The sequence below is a fragment of the Octopus bimaculoides genome, chromosome Z (genome assembly GCF_046866305.1).
Source record: "Octopus bimaculoides isolate indiv1 chromosome Z, ASM4686630v1, whole genome shotgun sequence".
Classification (NCBI taxonomy): domain Eukaryota; kingdom Metazoa; phylum Mollusca; class Cephalopoda; order Octopoda; family Octopodidae; genus Octopus; species Octopus bimaculoides.
Genome location: NC_142944.1, coordinates 56,751,262 through 56,764,420, shown reverse-complemented (window position 1 = coordinate 56,764,420; position 13,159 = coordinate 56,751,262). Strand labels below are relative to the sequence as shown.

At 40.0% G+C, this 13,159-nt stretch overlaps 1 protein-coding gene across 1 annotated transcript in view; it reads right to left on the bottom strand.

Annotated features, from left to right (window-relative positions):
* LOC106882547 (fibroblast growth factor 16) overlaps nt 1–13,159 on the bottom strand; it is a 276,742-nt gene that overhangs the window by 167,254 nt on the left and 96,329 nt on the right. The gene's annotated exons all lie outside the window — the stretch shown is intronic.

The following is a 13,159-nucleotide window of genomic DNA, read 5'->3' as shown; positions in this document are numbered from 1 at the left end:
TGTGTGTGTGTATATATATATATATAAATATATATATATATATATATATATATATATATATATAATTATATATATATAATATTATATAATATAATATAAAAAGGTTCCTTCATATTTCGGCAAACTTGGAAACTACTTATATCCTCGATTGGGAATATTCTTCATTTCTATATCTTCTAGCTTTTCTCTCTCTCGCTCTCTCTCTCTCTCTCTCTCTCTCTCTCTATCTCTCTCTCTCTCTCTCTCTCTCTCTCTCTCTCTCTTCTCTCCCCTTCTCTCTCTCTCTTTCTCTCTCTCTCTCTCTTTCTTTCTCTCTCTCTCTCTCTCTCTCTCTCTCTCTCTCTGATGACGAAATACGTAACTGATGAAATCTATTCAATATCATGGTCCACATCGTTGGCTCTTCTAGAAACAGCTGTAAGAGACTCCATTTGTTTATATTCTCTATTCAAATTATATGTTTTCCGAGTGATGTCAAATGGGTTTTGCCTTTTCATTTTTTATATCAATTATACATTATATATATATATATATTACACCTGAAGCATCACGAGGCTCCGGCAGGGCCTGGTAGTGAATCCTGCTCTACACTTCCACCACACCTTTCTCTCACTCTTTCTTCCTGTTTTTGTTGTACCTGTATTTCAAAGGGCCAACCTTGTCACACTCTGTGTCACGCTGAATCTCCACGAGAACTACGTTAAGGGTACACGTGTCTGCGGAGTGCTCAGCCACTTTCACGTTAATTTCACGAGCAGGCTGTTCTGTTCATCGGATCAACTGGAACCCTCGTTGTCGCAACCGCCGACAAAGTGCCACGACGACGACATAATATTTACATATAATTTCATGTGAAGTATGTGCGCATGTGAGAAGGAAGCCACGGGATCATACGTATAGTTGAAATTATTTACATATGGTATATATTATTGTGCATGCAGATATATACACAAACCAGAATACAGATACTTAGCTATGTATTTATTCGTACGCAAGCTATTACTCCTGCCACAGTTATCATACTATAGCGTATTCTTAGTCAAACATACATACATGCATTCATACGTATTTACGTACATACATAGTAACAGATATACGTACATGGGTTCACACAATGTCACAAATATATACACACACATCGAGGCATAGCACACAGCGTAAATACAAGCATGCATACATATGCATTCTTATAAATATGCTCACATATCTATATACATTCTATCTCTCTCCCACATACATACATACATACATACATACATACACACACACACATACATACATACATACATACATACATATGCATGCATGCGTATATTTTCATACACACGTACTAAGAGACAGATAGAAATAAATTCTTGCTTCTATTGCTGTTGTTATGATACATCATTGCACTACAAAAATAGTACGGTTAATATGAGTATGTGTAGGCTTCGTGGCAGTGGAAACAGCTGAGTAGCATCCCTCGTGTTATTGTTTATGTTTTGTAAGTGAAACCCACTTCTGCTGATGCCGAGAGAAAACAGAGACAGTTTAGAGAGAAGGTGAGCGAACGAGAAGGCAGTCGTGAGTAAAAAGGAAAGGGTAAGAACTGGAGAAGGAAAGAGAGAATTAGAGAAGACACGAAGATAAAAGAGAACGTAAAGTGAGAAAGTGAGAATGAGAATGAAGAGAACAGGCAGTAACAGCAGCAGTAACAGTGACATTAGCAGTACTGTTGTTGTTGCTGCTGCTGTTGTTGCTGCTGCTGCTGTTGCTAGTATTAGTGGGGCGATTAGGGGTGGTGGTTTCTTTGAACTATAAAATAGCTGCCAAATATGCATGAATGCTGATATTAGAGGTGCAGCCTGCGGAACCTATTCGTTTAAATGCCTCAATTGACTGAAAATTAATTGCAGGCACACACTGTGGAGGTCTTAATATGCTTAGCAAGGAAGCATGTCTAGTCAATAAAAAGCAAAACTAGGTCTGAGAACAAATAATCGCGTCTCATCTTGGCACAAGGCCACAAATTTATAAATAAGGAGTGTAACTAATTAAACCACTCAACCTCGGTACATGACTGGGATTTTTTTTTTTTTTGAAAGACAAATTGAAATCCTGCCAAAGTTAACTTTATATATCAACGTTCTGATGTCGATAAAACATGTACCAGTTACATGCTTATATACTGTGATTAAACTTCATATTCGCTGTTTTGATATGCACCGCAACCTGAAGACTAGACTGCAACAAGTAAAAACAAAATAAATGAAACTGTAAAAAGATTATGATGTAACAGATTTCTCGTTTATAGTGATTAACGAAAGAACTTGATAGCATGGTAATAGGTACACACCTGAGTTAGATTTAGTTCGCTATTTGATTTATCGTCTGATATTTGATGATTTGATGGTGGCATTATTTCACTTTCTGTTACTTTTTTCTCCTAGTTTCTCTCATTATACTGTGGGTAAGCTGTAGTAGTATTCAAGGGTTTGGTCGATCAAATCTACCCCAGTATTTATTGTGTATTTATTTTAATGTATGGGGCTTCTAAGTTACTAGACACGAGCTTAAGCACAGACACAGACATGTGATGGACATATATAGGGATTTATACTTACCTGCATGTGTATATGTGTGTATATATATATGGGGTCGTATAAAGAGAGGGGAGAGAGAGAGATACATACATCACATACATACATACATACATACATGCATACATACATACATACAAACACACGTACATGCATACATACATACATGCATGCATACATACATACATACATACATACATACATACATATATACATGTATGCATACACACCTGAGGGGATTCGTAACTAGATAACTGTTAGCCAGAGGTTGTAGCAAAAGGCCCTTGTCCAAGATGACAAGCAGTGGAACTAAACTCGAAACGTGGTGGCTATGATATGATCTTCTAAACCATATTGAAATTTCTACTGCGAAGAATAAGGAATGAGGAAAATAAAATCAGTTAACGAAATTCACATAGTCTTTATGGAATGACTTATAGAATTTAGGTTATTTATAAATAGACCGGTGAGCAACTGTACGGTTCAGATTCTATATCCAAAAACAGTTCTTTGAGCCTAAAGTTTTCCAATGCTTTCAGTGAGAAATTTAGTGGAGAGAAACAATTGCATCGAATGCTGTGTAATACAACAGTTAATTAAGGTAACCTCGGTCTTTAGCGTTACAGTTTGTTAAATAAAATTTCTTTTATTTAAGCAAGAAACGTGAGTAACTCTCTGTTTACAAAATTTTAAAACGTTTTATAGAATCATGGTCAAGGTGGCTTCGTCATTTATACGTGCCATTCTTGCTACATGTATCCATCTTTTTTCGAAACATTTGCTAGACAACACTTGCCTCTCTACTCTCACCTTCCTTTTCAAGTGATACTTGAAAAAGTTGATGACAGATTGACCAGAGAGGAAAGTATTTGTCTCTAATCCTTTCAGACGAGTCCACCAGATGCATTCTTTGGCCATAGCCACAAGTACGATAAATACAGTTCTTCCTTCCAGTTTAAAGGAAGGAGGCGTGACGATATTGACGATAGACTCGGTTGTTAAACCGACTCGTCCCACACGCGACAGCAGTCGTTCGACATAAGCCCACAGCTCCGAAATGGTTGGACACTGTACGAGTGCGTGCAGAACGGTTTCATCGCTCTGACCGCATCTCGGGCAGGTCGGCCCCGCATTTCGCGAGCCGTGTCTATAGAGCTTATCCCGAACGGGTAGCGCCTCTCGGTAACACTGCCAGGCCAGGGATCTCTGGAAGTTGTCCAAAGGTCCCGGCCCGAAAGTCGTCCTGAACAGGCGGGTCAGGTATTCCTCGTCGACGCCCAGGTTCGCCCCGAGATCGTCGTCGTACCTGCCCTCCACTAATCCCCTATAGAATGACTTCGTTGTGATGCAGCCGCTCAAGGTCGACCCGGGACGGCAAAGTTGTTGCAGAGCAACGCGACACTCACGGTGCCATTCGCCATTCCTCGGCCTCTTTTTGATCCACGACTGCAGCTCGGTCATGGAGACGAGCTGCGGGAAAACGCGTCGCACAAACGGCGACCACACCTGCTCACCGTCGTCTACGTAGAGCCGGAGATGTCGCAGTCTCAGCGCATGTCTGTGCATCATCAACCACGGCATGCCCAGCCCTCCTTTCAGCGGGTGTTGGCAACAAACGGATCGCCTCACCATCGGAACGCTTCCTTTCCACAAAAAGCGGAAGAGGATGCGCTCCATTTCGGTGATGGCGCGATCGGGACAAGGCACGACGGTCAGGCGGTATTCGATGACGGACGCGATGTACGCGTTCGCCACCTCCGCCCGACCTTTTAGGGACAGCTTCCTCTCGGACCATTGCCGGCAGAGAGTGGCCACCCTACTCGTTATCTCGTCCCAGTTCTTCTCCGTTTGCAGGTCCGGACCGAACCAGACTCCGAGCAACTTGACCGGACCGTCCGTCCAGCGTCCCACTACTGAGGCGCTGCCGGACGGTATGGGCTTGCTTCTCCAGGTGCCGAGCAGCAAACCCACCGACTTATCCCGGTTGATTTTCGCTCCCGTCACCGCTTCGTAGTCTTTCAGCGTCTCGCCGACAAGCTCGATGTGCTCGTGGCTAGACGCTATGACGGTGACGTCGTCCGCGTATGCCGACACGCTCGTCCCGCACCCCAGTTCTCGCGGGATGCCCCTCAGCGTCGCCAGCTTCCGCAGTAGTGGCTCGAGAGTCAATACGTACAGGAGCGGCGACAGGGGGCATCCCTGACGAACAGAACGTGCAATGTCGAAGGGTCCCGATAGACGTCCATTGACGCGAACAACCGAACGGATGCCTGTGTACAAGGCAGCCATCCAGCCGCGGAAAACGGGACCGAAGCCGGCCGCTTCGAGGACGGCCTCCAAGTATCGATGGTCTACCCTATCGAAAGCTTTGGATTGATCCAAATTGATCAGGGCCCCACCCATGCCAGGTTTCTTAACTACCCTCTCTATGATGTAGCGCATCAGATGGAGGTTGTCATGGATGCTCCGACCCGGCACGGCGCACGTCTGCTCCGTGTCGACCAGTTTCTCGATGACAAGCGCCAACCGCTTGGCTAACACCTTGGCCAAAATTTTCATGTCTGCATTGACCAGAGTGATGGGCCTAAAGTTATCTATGGCGTCCCCCTTGTTTGGATCTTTCTTCAGCAGCGTTACCGCTCCTCGGCTCACAAAACCGGGAATGCTCCCGTTCTGCTGCCAGTTGCAGTACACGACCGCCAAGACTTCTCCAAACAAGTCTGGAATACAGTTGTAAAGCTCGTAGGGCAGACCATCCAAACCCGGAGATTTGTCCGTCGAGCAACCCGCCATCGCGTCCCTCACCTCCTCCGCCGTGATGACCCCTTCGCAGCACTCCGCCTCTCTTGCCGAGAGTCGTGGCAAGCTGTGCAGGTAGGCACTAAAGTCCACCCTGCCTTCTCGCTCGCCACTCCTCCCGAACAGTCGGGCAAAATGCCGCTGAAACGCCTCGCACATCTTGCTCGGCTCGAGCAATTCGCGCCCCTGTTCGTCTACCAGAGACCGGATGGTGGCTCTGTTACCCCTCTGCGCCTCCGCCACCCGGGCCTCTCGTGCGGCTCCAACACCTTCATTCCTCAGAGCACGCATCCTTGCCCTGACAGCACACCCTTCGTGTTTAGCATTGAAGTGTTGGTCGAGGGCCAACCTCGCCGCTAAAACGTCGGATACGATGCCACATCGCAATGCCTCTTCTAACTTTATCACTAGCTCCCCCTCTTCTCTGTTCCTCTCTACAGCTAGTGCCCTGCTATACCTTATTGCTTCCGCCCTTACTGCTCTCTTGAGGGAAAGCCACCATTTGTTGTTGACGATGGCTCCCGTCAAAGCCCTCTTTACTAACGTGCTAATCCGGTCTCTGAAAACCTGTCTCGACGGGAAAGACGCGTTTAGTTTCCAGTAACCGGGACCCTGCCTATGTGCCTTATCTAAGTCTAGCGTACACGTCACAAGTTTGTGATCCGTGTAGCTGACTATGTGGAACTGTGGACATCCTAAACTATCTCTATCTCTTGTCCTACACACTATCCTATCTAGATACGATCTCGACGACCCAATGCGGTTGCTCCAAGTCCACGTTGGCACATTTGGGTGGTCGAGTCGGTACCTGTCAGACAACTGGAAGCGTCTGAGCAGGTCTATGAGGCCTTTGCATCCCCTTCTAGTTTTGTCACTCCCCACGTAGTCTAGATGCGTGTCCAAGGTAGCATTCCAATCCCCCACTAAAAGTAAGGGACGAGACGTTCCCAGGAATACTTCTAGACGTCGAAAGAAGTCTGACCGACCTGTTAAAGGAGGCACATAAACTGCCAGCAACCGAAAAGCGCCTCCATCGCTGCCGTCCACATCTAGGACAACCAGTCTACCCTCCGGGTCCGTAAATATCGTCTTTACTTGGAGATCCAGACTCTTGCGAAAAAGAACCGCCGTGCCACTACCGCCCATCCACGGCAGACAGGGAGAAAAATAAATGTTAAACTGTCCGCCAAACATGGACTTTAGGGCCCGCGGTTAATGGAGTCTGGTCTCACTAATGGCTATGATATCCAAATTGTGTGACTTGATGTCATTTAAGAGGTACCCTTGTTTCCAAGGGGACCCTAAGCCACGCACATTCACACAACCAATCTTCACCATGATTCTATTTATACGTGTGCTTTAAAGCACAAAACAAAAGAACAGAGTGTTACTTACCGTTAGAAAGTTTTGTTTCCTCCTTGGATTTTTCACCAAGGAGGCTATTGTACAATTTCTTGCACAAATATTTATGGAATCCCCCTACCGAGTTGGGGTAGAGGGATTTTATTGTGTTGTGTAATGCTGGTGTTGCATGAATAATTTTAATGTGTTTTGGCGGGGTTGTACGTGGGTGGTTGTTGGTTTTGATATCGTTATTTGTGATGTTTGTTTTAGAGTTGATGTAATTCATCAACTCTGTGTTTGTACTGTCTATTGCTGTTAGCATTGTTTTTTTTTATATTACTATTGGTGTTAGTAGTATTTTCGGGAGATGTGAATCTCCCTGCTTTGTTTGTGTTTGTATTTTGTTTTGTTTTCTTCTTACTGCGCTTCCTCTTTCCTTTCGTAGCTATTTTCCACTCCTCCCCACTCTCTTCATCGGATGATGGGAGATCTGAGGAGTCAGAAAGAGGTAACGGCAAATTTTGTGCGTCTGTGTGTGTTTCTGTGAATGTTTGTGTTGCTGCTTTTATTGATGTTGGCTCCTTGTTATTTATGTGTGGTGTATGTGATATGGGGGAGGGAGAGGCAGTCTTGGAATTTTCTTTTTCTTCTTCTGTTTTTGCAGTTTCTGTTGTCTTTTCTGTTGTGGTCATTGCTGCTATTTCTGTTGTTGTTTTTTGTGTTGCTGGTGGTGTTGGTAGTAAGGTTTTTCTGTTGGGGGTATTTGGTAGTTGCTTCTGTTGTTGTTGTTGTTGTTTTTGTTTAGCGGCCAGAGGGCAGTCCTTTTTCAGATGTGCTTCGCTGTTGCATAGGTAACAGCGAGGTCGCCTGCCCTCTACCACCACATACAGCTTGTGGTCCTCTGCCAATCTAATGTTTGGAGGAATTTTCTGTGAAGCCTCCTCCGTGATGTGGAGAAGGATTTCCAGATTTTTCCCTCCCCAGTTCTTTTCCTCTCCGACCGTAATCTCCAAAATATTTGCCTCCTCCATTTCCAGGCATACGGCCGATATCAGCCATTGGGTGTCCACCTCCGATGGCACATTTTTTATCATTACTTTGGTCACTCTCTGTCCTAGATAACTCGGTATCATTACCAAGTCATCTGTGCGGAGAGAGAGTGTCGAAAATTGTTTAGCTAAATTTTCATCCAGAAATCTCACTTGCACCGTTTCAAATTTTCTTCCCCAGGTGACATGATTTTGATAAGGCCAAATTTTTCTGAGACAAACTTCAATTTTATCTGTGCTAACATTTTCTACACGTCTGGTTTTTGTGTTTACCAGTTTATAAATGATGCACTTTTTGTTTTTCATTTCTATAATATCTTTTGGTATGTTTATTCTGACATCATCTCCTTCTTTCGTAAGAAGGGATTTTGTGTCTTTTATTTGTTTTTGTGTGAATGTCACTATTGTTCTTTTTTCCTTTAGAGCATTTGCGAAATTTGTTTTGTTGTGCTGGCGGACATGTTCTTCTGAATATTTTTGTTTATGTTGGTGTATGTACTGCCTGATTCAAAGGTGGTGGTAGTGGCAGCAGAGTTTGTTGAACAGGTGATGGTGTCATTGCTGACGGCCGATAACTTTACGTCCTTGTTGTTGCTGTTGTTGTTGTTGCTGTTGTCGTTGTTGTTGTTGTTGTTGTTGTTGTTGTCGTTGTTGTTGGTAGTGGTGATGATGGCGTCAGCAGCAATGGTGCTTACGTTAGAGACATTTGTGACGGTTTTTACGCATGGTTTTGTAACCTTGGTTACAGTTTTGTTTTTGTTGTTGGTGTTGGTGTTGGTGGTGGTGGTGGTGGTGGTGAGAGGGCTGTTAGTAGCTGTAATCACCGTCTTTGTGACGTTTACAGCAACTGCGTTCCTGTCACTGTGTGAGCACGCGCTATTCTGTTCTTTTTTCTCTTCTGGCATCTGAAGCCTCGGGAAATGCTTGTCAAAAGAACAAGACAAGCGTTCCAAAATTGTTTCTCGACATTTTTCAAACGTCAAGAAGGAAATTTTTGTATTTTGCTAGGGCCGAAACTGCCCCTGGGGGCCAATTCCTGCCCTTGAAAATACACACAAATGAAGCCTAGGTGCTTCGCAACAAAATTATTTAAAAATTCCAACAAAATGTGGACAATAAAAGGTCAAATAAACGTTTACCTTCGCAACCGATGTGACAGCACGTCCGTGAGAAGAGATAGATAGATAGATAGATAGATAGATAGATAGATAGATAGATAAATAGATAGATAGATAGATAGATAGATAGATAGATAGATAGATAGATAGATAGATAGATAGATAGATAGATAGATAGATAGATAGATAGATAGATCAGAAAAGAGACGGCAAAGGAATAGTTGATTATCCTATGAACTTCGTTAGCTTATAGGTGTTTCTACTATAAGATGCAGTGAACTCATAGCTCAGTACCTGATTAATATCTCACAGTTTCATTAGTGTCTCAAACATGTTCTTTTTCTATTTTAACGTTGTTGTTTACATATTCTTTTTCTGTTGTATTAAGAAAATAGGAACTCAGTAATTTTAGTAGTAGCCAAAATTCTGTCACATTAGCACCAGCCACATCCCTTTCATTGGTTGTCAAAATATAAACCTACAATCTTTCAAATAAAATATACGTTCCCTGAGGACAGTCTAAAGATTTTGCTTATCTCTTCACTGCTGCTCAATGATAAACTAAAGTCAGAAAATCTTCACTAACAGTAAACTACTTTTACATAAACATATGTTAAGCAAATAAATCATTTGTGACTATAATTCTTATGAAATGCAATTTATGCGTTTTAATTAATTTTTAAAATCATCAAAATGGAGTTTAGTAAATTTATTAGTAATAGAAAGGTAATTTTTTACATAAAAACTATGCTAGTAAATTTTAATTTGAATATAAATATTTTAAATTTATAATCCTTTATCACTGATGCAAGGGAGAACTCAGGTGTGTTGGTATAAAATATTTTAATTGGATTATTTTTTAATTTTTTTATGCATTTAAGTTATATGATAACAATTTGGCCGTACCATAAAAACTGGAGAGCGCCTTCGTGTATTCTCCTAATACATCGTTGTGCATTTTTAATTTTCAACTGAATATAAATGACCCAATACAAGCGCTCTTCACATCACTAAGAAAAGCAAGGATATTTAATAAGCCCAAGGATGTTGGTCTGTGGTTTTCAATTATCACGGCAGATAAATCACACACTACTAAAGCCAATGATCTCATCGAGAAAAGTAAGGATGTTGTATTACACTTATTTCTTACACCCGAAAATGTTCGTATCTAGGAAGAAAAACAACTAATATTTGAAACATAAACGTTAATGCTAACTTATTAATAATAGATATGTAAACTTGTGAACTAAATGTCTTGTGATATTTATATTTCTTTATGATCTTATTTCAAATCTCAGCATAACCTGTTATGCTTTTATGGTCGTTAAAAATAATAATTTCCACAAAAGTATTGGGATGTCTAGCAATGTTAATTTTAGATCGATACCCAGAGGAAAAAAGGAATACAAGCTGTCGAAGGATCGCCAAGTAGAAATCAGCAGATGATGATCATTACATAACAAGTATCACATGAAATTAATTGAAAATGAGGAGTTCAGAATCCCACTCATCAGATGACTGTTGTTGAAAACTGAACGGAGAATAGCCACGATGTATTAGGTGTTTAGTTGTTTTATCAATGACGCCATGACGCCATGGCCCAAGATATCTCACAACTGTCCATTTCACAAAACCTGAGTCCTTGCAATTAGTTTCAGTACAGTGTAACAGACATTTTCATTTGTCCAAACATTTTCAGTGATTTTTTTCGGCAATTGCAGAAACGTTAAAATCTTGGATATAGCACCGGTTCCAGAAGAAAGAAAGAAAGAAAGAAAGAAAGAAAGAAAGAAAAAGGAACACAGGATGTTACTGTAAGACGTTTGTAAAGACTGCTCAGACAAAGGCGACCTCAAACTAAACAACGTCAATAAATTTAGACTAAAAAATACATATTTCATGATCTTTGAGTCGAAAGGACGTGAATTAAATTCCAAGAATTTTAGTGTTAAAATTGCACTATAATTAAGATACATTGTGTGTGTGTGTGTGTGTGTGTGTGTGTGTGTGTGTGTGTGCGCGCGCACGTGAGCGTGCATGTATGTACCTCTACGCGAGTATATGAAACTATTTGATCCGTCGGCGGTATAAGTTTTACGTGCGGAAATATAATCTGCTTCAGGAAACAGTATCCAGATTTGTGGTAAGTCATGGATTAATCTTCATAATTTTCATAAATACAATCATATGTACATGTGTGTGTGTGTGTGTGTGTGTGTGTATCTATATTATGTTGGTAAGTAAGCACGTATGCATATATATATTCATACATACATACATGTATGTATGTGCGTGTGTATGTATATATGTATAATAGCATCTAAACAATTATATATACGTAGTCAATATTTAGCGATATCAGCTTCGAGTTTCAGCGATACAAAACAGAATTATTTCATGCTATTTCGAAGTCTGTAAATTCAAATATATATATATATATATGTATATGCGTGTGTATGTGTATATATATATACATATATATATATATAGGTGAGTTCAATTAGAGGTTATAAAAACCGTCCAATGAATTACTGGTGTCTTGCTTATATATGATTATGAGTATTAGTATTAATGCTCATAAATGATAGGCAAGGAAAGAAATAAGCCGAAGTTTATATTTAAGAAAATATAAGTAAATGGAGATAAAATTGATAATTAATGAAACATCAATTATTATTTATTGACGATAAAAAGACAATAGATAGATAGATAGATAGATTGATAGATAGATAGATAGATAGATAGATAGATAGATAGATAGATAGATAGATAATTGAAATTGTACAGACTGGTAATTTGGTAAATAGATACGCAATGGCAAACAGACCGACAAACAAATAGAAAGAAAGAAAGAAAGAAAGAAAGAGAGAGAGAGAGAGAGAGAGAGAAAATAAAAAGGACACAAAGGGAGAAAGTGATAGAGAAAGAAAGCAAGAAGTTGGATATATATACATATATATATATGTGTGTGTGTGTGTGTGTGTGTGTGTGTGTGTGTGTGTGTGTGTGTGTGTGTGATTCTGTGTGTGTGCATATATATATATATATATAGAGAGAGAGAGAGAGAGAGAGAGAGAGAGAGACAGACAGACAGACAGACAGACAGACAGATAAATTAAATGGGACTCTAAACAGACTGCTTAGGAGACAAGCAGACATAAATATGAATTGTAAAAGGTGAAATGTGTTTCAAAATGAAAGGGTGATTTGATGGTGAGTAGAGGGTGGGATTATATATAAACCAAAAGTAGCATTGGTAGTTCGTCATTGTTGGAAGCAAAAAGACTTCATAAAAGATTCGAGAAGCGTAAAAGGTTAGATGGTAATAGTGACGTTTGAAGTTATTTTCTAGTTGAAGGTCAAGTACAAGTAATGTAGAGCATCAAAAGAATAGCAAAAAGCCATCGTCAGTATATATACATACATATGTATTTATACATACATGTAGATAGATAGACAGATAGATAGATAGATAGATAGATAGATAGATAGATAGATAGATAGATAGATAGATAAATAGATAGATAGATAGATAGATAGATAGATAGATAGATAGATAGATAGATTAATAACATACGCATACTTCTAAGATATGTTTATATATAAACGTATATATTTATAAACACACACATACATACATGTATGTATATATGTATGTATGTATGTATGTATGCATGTATGTATGTATGTATGTATACACAAATACAAATCAGGAAATTGACCTTAGCAATATTTTTATGAATAGCAGATTAACAGAACAGAATCATAGTTCAAACTTGTTCACCTCTATCATGGAATATATAATAGAAAACATTCATTAAGTTATACTTAGCTAGTGTCTTTGATAGTACAAATTAATTGGTTTATAAGTACTGTATTTGGTAATTGATATTTGTGGACAACTTATGGACGGGTGCATGTGTTTGTGGGTGTGCATATATATATGTATATGTATGGCTGCACGCGTGTAAGTGTATATCTTTTATCTTATTTATTTCAGTCATTAGACTACGGCTATGCTGGGGCACTGTTATGAAGAGTTTTAGTCGAATGAATCGACCCCAGTACTAATTTTTTTAAAGCTTGGTTCTTATTCTATCGAGATTTTTTTTTTCGCTGATCCGCAACATAGTGATTATAGAAAACTACTGCTGATTATATCAGTTATTTATAATATAGTAAATATATAGTAAGATGCGGATATCACATTGATATATCACCTATATTAATACTAAAATTTTATATATTATTAATACTAAAATTTTATATA